General features: G+C 44.9%; 1 non-coding gene across 1 annotated transcript; it reads left to right on the forward strand.

Annotated features, from left to right (window-relative positions):
• Positions 1 to 2,405: 2,405 nt before the first annotated feature.
• On the forward strand, positions 2,406 to 2,477 carry trnaa-ugc (transfer RNA alanine (anticodon UGC)). The gene has a single exon. It is a non-coding gene; the product is annotated as a tRNA-Ala (tRNA).
• Positions 2,478 to 8,580: the final 6,103 nt, after the last annotated feature.

The following is an 8,580-nucleotide window of genomic DNA, read 5'->3' on the forward strand; positions in this document are numbered from 1 at the left end:
GAGCTCCAATGGTAGAGTGCTAGCTTAGCATGTGGGAGGTAGAGGGATCGATGCCCTCATTCTCCAGATTACTTCAGCTTGTTCTGTTGATCAGAGGAGCTGCTGGGTGATGAATGCTGATGTTTGTCCACTGCTGTGATAAAGTGTCCCCTGTTACTGAGATGAGGATGAACACCTGCTCAGGTCAAAGCTGCAATCAAACCAGGGACTCTGAACCTCCCACACAGTGAAGGAGTTTGTCCTGCAGGTTGATGGACGCTTATTAAGTTCTATCTTTGATCAAATATAAGAAATGTAAAATAATTCAACATTGATTGCATTTCCCTCCTTTCTTTGGTGCCCTCAGACTTTCTGAGAACTGTAGGAGGAACTGCCCACTATTCTGTGTTTCTTCTGCTCAGTGGAGGAAGGAACGAAGGACCGGAGCTCTAAGATTTTCAGTTCCTACATCAGTGAACAGACTTTCTGTGCTGCAAGGAACCAAAGCTACTAAGGAGGATTACAGAGTTTGGGAGTCAGTGACTTAATAGAGTCTAACAAAGGGTTGAACCTGAATGAGACAGTCACCCTTCAACATGGGGCCATGGCAGAGTGAACCAAGAACACTACAATGGGGGTGAGAGTGGAGCCATGATGGATTCACAGTTCATCACCTCCACCATCATGTGGACCACCTGATCACCTCTCCCTCAACCTCTAAATAACTCATTCCCTGACCGGGAATCGAACGCGGGCTGCGGCGGTGAAAGCGCCGAATCCTAGCCACTAGACCACCAGGGACCACACTGAGCTCTCCAACAACAGAGACTATAGACAATGACTCAAGAACACAGGACTCTGTTGTCTCAGCTTGAGATGCAGAGGGTCCACCAAGACCACCAGACACCTCAGCCTCCTAAAGACAGTCCACCCCAAGGATCCTGTCCCCCTCTGCTCCAACTCAGCCCTCCATTCATAACTGACTTTGTCTCAGTCTCTTCCCAATGCCAGTCACTGAAACACTGACAATGTGATGGGGGCTTCCTGTCTTTATTACATTTTCTTCAAAGGATCCCGTGTGTCTTCTTTCTCTCTGTCTGTACTGGAGTGTGGTACCAGGCCCAGCTTGAACGGGTGACTGTGTCTGAGTGGGTCGAGGCTGGGCTGCAGGTATTGGGAGGTTTGAACCCATCTGTGAGGCTCCAGGTGGAGCGATCACCTGTGAGGGTCCAGGGACAGCAGGAAGCTGCACAGATGGTAAAGACATGGAGGGGAGACAGGTGGTGCTGGAGCAGTGACAGGAAGTGTCTGGCATTTTGGTTCATCCTGTGAGATGACGTGAGGTTGTGGTTTTGCCTCCAGCCTCACCTCCTCATCAGTGTTCAAAAGGTTCAAAGGTGAAAAAATGGGATTCAACCAAACAGCTGGAATGAAGAGTTGGTAACACTTGCAGAGCTGCAGGGAGCTGGACAGGTCTCACCGTGGGGGGATTTGTCCCACAGATCCTGCTGAAGTGGCTCCTTCTCCTGAGACCTGCAATGCTGGCTGGACCTTTGGAAAAAGAACACAACAAATCTTCATAAACATTTACTTCAGCAGGAACACACAAGAAGGTGGGACTGGTTCCTTTTTCATGTTCACTATTTTGTCGTCTTGGTTCATGTTTTGGTTGTCAAAGTCAATTCTGAATATTTGTGGAAAGTTCGCCTGCCTTTACTTGTACCAATACTTTCTTTAGTAACAAATTAAAAAGCTCAAGCTAAACTTCAGTCAGGACAACCATTCTTTCTCATTCTTCGACCTCTGTTTTATGTCCATGACCATCCTGTCTGTCACCTTTGGTGATGGAGACATCAGTTGATGACATCAGCAACGGTCCTCAACCTAACTGCCTCTGCCAGAAGTGAGCTGTCATCTGTCTCAGGGGACACAGTCGGGTGGACCGGGGCGGATGAGGGCCTGCTGCTTCCTTGAAATATTTCTAAATATTTCAGTTGCAACTGTATAGTGATGGTGGCTCAGTTTAGAGCTGTCAATCAATGTTAATAATTGATGTTAGCATCTGGAGATTATTTTAGGAACACAAATACTTTTACTTCATTCTGAGGATGAGCAGACGTTCAATATAATTCTCATTTCCTGGTTAAAGACTCCTGCTAGTCAGAGAGGATCTGGGCTGGATTGGATAGCTTCTGAGAGGAAAACCTTCACTCTGGACAGGACTGAGAACGGAGCAGCCTCAGCTTCCTGGAGCCTGACTTGCCTCTGTGGTCTAAGGTTGTGTGGGCTGACATCACAGTGAAACTACTGAGATCACAGAGCCTTTGAGATCACAGGCTGACTTCCTTTTTATCCCTAAAATGAAGAATAAAAATGTTGTGTCTGTGTTTGTGTTGCTGCATCAGTTAAACAGTGACTCTGACAGAGGGGATGTAGCTCAGTGGTAGAGCGCATGCTTTGCATGTATGAGGCCCCGGGTTCAGTCCCCGGCATCTCCAGCTGGTCCTTTGGAGCCTTCATCTTACCAGCTAAATTGATCACATAAATGTGACAACAGTTGATAACAAACTACCAGAAGAGAAACCAGTCTGTTGCATATCAAAGTATTTGTAGCAGGCTCAGTGTGACTGTGAGCCTTCATAGCCAGCATGAAGGAGCTGGTTTTCATCTTTGCTGGGGAAATCCCACACACAGCTGCTCTCAGTTCCAAAAGTGTGTGTCCTAACTCCTCCGTCCTCCTGCTGCCCTCAGAATACAGACACAATTCAACCTGGCAAGTTTGGAGCATAGAAGTGCTCCTGAAGAGATGTGTGTCAGCCCACAGCTGTCTGTTCTTACCTGGAACCTCAAGATGAAACTGCTTCCACAGACTGGAAATGAATCTGATGTTGACTTTTGGACAAATCACCTGTTCATCAGTTCATCATCACTTCCATCCATTTTCTACTGCTTATCTTGTTATAGAAAGGAGTCTATCTGCTGTGTGACTGAGGCAGTTACTGTGAGCTGCTGCATGTCTCAGTGTGTGTGTGTGGGGGGGGGCTGTGTGTGTGAGACTGGTCAGCTGCCAAGGATTATTGATGAGATCAATCATGATCAGCTCAGAGATCACGGCACAGAAGAAGGAGACTTTTTGATTTTTGGGGGTTCAGTTTCTAAGTCAGACACATCATCACAATTTGAAGTTTTCCTCCAGTAAAAACAAAACAACACAAAACCAAACAAAAACATGATTTGACTTTTGATGTCTACATTTTTTTGAAATTGTGAGTCCAACAAGCAGGAGGCCGTTTGAGCTTGGAAACTGTGAAGCATCACCAGTAACTGCTGGTTAATTTACAGGTGTTTCCTCCAAAAAGTTTAAATTGAACTCAATGCTGAATCCCTCGTCGTCATCACTGAGCTGCAGAATTGGTCCATGCAGGAGGCTGAGCAGGTCTTCCTCTCTGGTCCAGTGTCTCAGCACAGGTCAGAGTAGAGAATTAAAACATGAACACAAATCTTTATCAGCTGTTTACTGATATCAGTGACTACCTTCAAGTAAGAGTGTTAGTGAATGGACCCTTTTTAAAGTTTATGTTATAATGTTTGAAAAATGATGCTCACAAAAACACAATAAAAGTGTTTGTGGTGAAATGATTCCAGTAGATTTTATTGCCATTTTAAGAGTTCAAGCATATTTTGATGACATTGTTTGATGTCATGACTCACAGTTACTTTAGCAGGACCATCGGGACATGAAATCTTTCTCATCATCCCATATCGACCCTCAACCCCTCACACAGAACCAGGAGCCCTCAACTGAAGGAACCTTTAAAACTGAGAAGTTGGACAGAAAGCAGTATTTTGGTGGAACGAACCTTTAAAACTATAAATTAGAAAGTATTTTGGTGGAATGAACCTTTAAAACTATAAATTAGAAAGTATTTTGGTGGAACGAACCTTTAAAACTATAAATTATAAAGTATTTTGGTGGAATGAACCTTTAAAACTATAAATTAGAAAGTATTTTGGTGGAATGAACCTTTAAAACTATAAATTAGAAAGTATTTTGGTGGAACGAACCTTTAAAACTATAAATTAGAAAGTATTTTGGCGGAATGAACCTTTAAAACTATAAAAAAAAGTATTTAGGAGGAATTGGAATAAACCTTTTATACAGTTGTCAGAAATTAAAGGACAGGAGGTAGTATTTTGGTGGAATAAACCTTTAATACTACAGTGAGAAAGGAGTCATTTGCTATCATCTAATTCGATAGGTGGCGCTGTCACCAAAAAACAAAAGTCCAACAAATGCATTTTATCATCCAATTCAGTAGGGGGTGCTGTGGGGTCCTGGAACTGCAGCTCTCTGGTGCTGCTGTGGGGTCCTGGAACTGCAGCTCTCTGGTGCTGCAGGATCTCCTCTTGAAAAGCCTCACAGTTCAGAGTCGTTCCAGAATCTAGGAGCAGAAACCAAAGTCTCCTACGACAAGGATGGGATTGGAACCCACGCCTGCAGAGCTCAATGGATCAGCAGTCCATCACCTTAACCACTCGGCCACCTCGTCTCCTGACCACCATGATGTGCTGCTTTCTCTGAGCCTTTGAAACAGCTGAACTCTTTGGAGCCCATTTGTCAGAAATGGACCCAGCAGGAGCCACTGAACACAACTCTGACATCATCAGGCTTCTTCCCAGCAGCTTGGTGCTCCAGAAGGAAGAATCCAGACCATCGCTACATCATCAGAGTGAACACCAGCTGATGTTGACCAGTTTAACAAGCCTTTGACTGCTAAATGACATCCAAGCTCAGATTCTCTTGTCCTGGTAGAACAAGTCAATGTTGAAGAAGATGAGAGCACCAGTCTCTTTCATCCAATGCTGGAACAGCGTTAGACTGAAGGTCTGAAGGTCCCTGGTCTGGTCCAGGTTTCAACAGGGGACCAGCATCAGCCAGCATTTAAATGTGGACAACAGTGGAGGTGAAGCCCACATCAAGGAAACCAGCCTCCTATCACTGTCCTGTGCTGAGTTTCTTTAAAAAAAAGTGAGACAACCTCAAGAGTTTCTGTTTCCTGTGTTGGACTTTGGCTCAGAGAATCAGAGCCAATCAGAAGCTTGTTGGTCTTGGATGCTGGTCATCAGGAGCAATGAGGGGCTCAGTGTCTTGCTCAAGGACACTTCAACATGGTCACCAGCTGAAGTGAGAACTGAACCAGCAACTCTGCTAGACGGCCACTCTGCCTCCAGGCCGTGCCCCCCGAACCTGAATCATCATGATGTCATTATTTGTTGCTTTAATTCACCAAATGTGTGACGTGGTGAGTTTGTCAGGAGTTTAAAGACCAAAGTTGTGAACACACAGAGAAGTAAACCTGTCAAAGCTGCTTCACTTGATGAGAGAAACTGAGGAACTGATAGAAGAGCAACAAAGAAAATGGAGTCAGAAGGTCGTCTTCTTCACCGCTCAGTCACAACACTGACACACACACACACACACACACACACACACACACACACACACACACACACACACACACACACACACAAATAGTTTGTCTTTGAGAGAGGACAAAAAATATTTGACTGTGCTGACATGAACTTTCATTGTCTAATTTCAGTCTCCTACAAAAGTGTGTGAATGTGGTCGTTGTGGCCGAGTGGTGAAGGCGATGGACTAGAAATCCATTGGGGTCTCCCTGCTCAGGTTGGAGTCCTGCCAACAACGTTGAACTGTTGACAATTTAAATTTGACTCATTTTTCCTCCACACTGTCCTTCATCACAGCATTTAACATCAGGACTGCTCCCAGATCAGCTCCATGACCTCATCCCTGCACCAGAGTACCGCCCAAGTTCATCAAAAACGGCCAAGCATAAATATATAATATGTATATAATGTGAACACACCTGTACAGGTGCGTTAACGTGCTTAATAATAGAGAATGAATGAAGGGTGCGTTCAGAGTGGAGTGCAGTACCACAGTCAGGCCAGCAGGTGGGGCTTTCTTTGGTGCTGTCTACCTAATTGCGGTGTCTGTGCTCTGCCAGCAGAGGTCGTGCTTCACCACCAATCTTCTAGGGTGTCTGAGTGGTGCCGCCATGTTTAGGTCGTAGCAGGAGGACGTAGGTTTCCGCTTGGCAATTTGGATGTAGCGAAAGTCACGTTATGAATGGAGGGCTGAGTTGGAGCAGAGGGGTAGGATCCTGGGGGTGGACTGTCTTTAGGGGGCTGAGGTGTCTGGTGGTCTTGGTGGACCCTCTGCATCTCAAGCTGAGACCACAGAGTCCTGTGTTCTTGAGTCATTGTCTATAGTCTCTGTTGTTGGAGAGCTCAGTGTGGTCCCTGATGGTCTAGTGGCTAGGATTCGGCGCTCTCACCGCTGCGGACCGGGTTCGATTCCCGGTCAGGGAATGAGTTATTTAGAGGTTGAGGGAGAGGTGGTCAGGTGGTCCACATGATGGTGGAGGTGATGAACTGTGAATCCATCATGGCTCCACTCTCACCCCCATTGTAGTGTTCTTGGTTCACTCTGCCATGGCCCCATGTTGAAGGGTGACTGTCTCATTCAGGTTCAACCCTTTGTTAGACTCTATTAAGTCACTGACTCCCAAACTCTGTAATCCTCCTTAGTAGCTTTGGTTATTGATGATCTGCAATGGTTCGTGGGGGTGGAGCCTATCCCAGCAGCCCTCAGGTGAGGGGCGGGGTTTATCCTGGACAGGTCACCAGTCCATGGCAGGGCCAACACATAGAGACAGATTGATTATAAAAATGTTCATCCCCAGTTTGAAGTTAGAGACAGGATTTAAGTGTGGAAGGTTTTTGTCTTCAATTTAATTCAAAGTGTTGGAAACTGTTTCTAACAAACTCTGCTGTTCAACAGTCAAAATGTTTTCTAACCAAGCTGAATGCTCTCATATACTTTTTAAAGTTGAGTTCCTTTCATGTCCTCCTGAGATCAAAGACAGAATTCTAGGTACAAATAAATACACTATCAAAGCCCTGATGACATCATCATCAATTCTGACTTTGATCTGGAGGCTCTTGCTTTCTTGCTTCAAATAAAAAACGTTGTTCCAGGGAAAAGTCTGCACATAAACACACACACACACACACACACACACACGCACACGCACACACACACACACACACAGCCTGTCTTCAGTATAAAATGGTCTGTCACGTTCTCTCACGTTGGAAGATTTCTCTGACTCCATTGTGAATAAAGAGACTCTTCATCTGCCACCTGAGTCTTGATCCACTGATTCCTCTGATCCACCTCTTTCTGCTCCAACAAGGCTGACATGGATCAGGTGGGTCCATGTCAGCCAATCAGGAGGTTTCTCCTCTCAGTTAATTTTCTTCATCCCAGTTTAGATTGATTCTTCTCAGCCTCATGAAGGAGCATCTGATCAGGTGTTTGGCTGCTTGTTGGTTGTAATTCCATAGATTTTAATCTCAGATGTTATAGAATTAATAAGAACATCTTAAAGACCTTTGTCCAACACTTGAAACTCTCCTGTCTGTCCAGGCCCAACTGGCATTTGGTAGTGAGGTGGTGGATGCATGTGTTTGAAATGAGGCTGGTGTTGCTGTGAGGAGCCACTAGAGGGAGACACCTGTCGTTCCTCCCAGCTGACAATGAGGCTTCACAGCTGCATTTGAAGCTGTCCTTTATTGGTCCCAACTGTCTTGAGCTCAGGGGCCAAACTCACCAACAACACTTCCTCCTGGTCATGTGGTCTGTTTGTCAGGAGATTCCCAATCCAAAGTTGTTGACACACAAGAGAAGAAAACACGTCAAAGTTTGTTCATTTTTATGAATCAAACTGAAAATGAACAGAAGAGTGACAGTGAAAATGGATTCAAAAATAATGAATAATCATGAATAATGAATAAATACTCAGAATTTACTGGCATTTGACTGCATTTTGTGGTTAATCAGTCGATGAAAGAGGAACATATATATTCTATACATGTGATGTACGTACGTGGCTGTGGACAAAAGCGTCTGCTCAATGAAATTGTAGGATTGTAGAATTCTATAAATGTAGAATATAATTGTAGAAATGCTCTCTCTCACCACCCCCAACGTCTGTGCCAGGGTCTCTGGCCAGTGGTCAATGGCTCCTATCACCTGCCCAGGATGGATCCAGCTTGCTTGTCTTATTAGAGACCTGGAAACAAAGGAATGCTGAAAAAGAGAAAATAGGACCTCACACAAATGGGCTTGTGACAGAAATTAAGATCATTTTGTGAATATCCATCCTCTTCAAATGTGTGTGTGAATGTGGTCGTTGTGGCTGAGTGGTGAAGGCGATGGACTAGAAATCCATTGGGGTGTCCCTGCTCAGGTTGGAGTCCTGCAGCAACGTTAAACTGTTGATGTTCTATGTCAGGGTGAACGTCCTACCTGTGCCTGATTCAGTGTGGTGGCTCACACCTGAATTTATCCAAACTAGCTAACTTCTTAACACCAATCTACACAGTTTGAATCATCAAAACCTCAAACTGAAGTAAGAATTTTCAATTCTTTCATCCACAACAATCCTCATCAATAAAATCTGGAAGAAGGAACCTCAGAAAGTCTGCAGGAGAACGTAGACGAGTGCTGCC

The sequence above is a fragment of the Aulostomus chinensis genome, chromosome 1 (genome assembly GCF_037954235.1).
Source record: "Aulostomus chinensis isolate RoL2024-O1b breed Wild chromosome 1, RoL_Achi_v1.0, whole genome shotgun sequence".
Taxonomy (NCBI): Eukaryota; Metazoa; Chordata; class Actinopteri; order Syngnathiformes; family Aulostomidae; genus Aulostomus; species Aulostomus chinensis.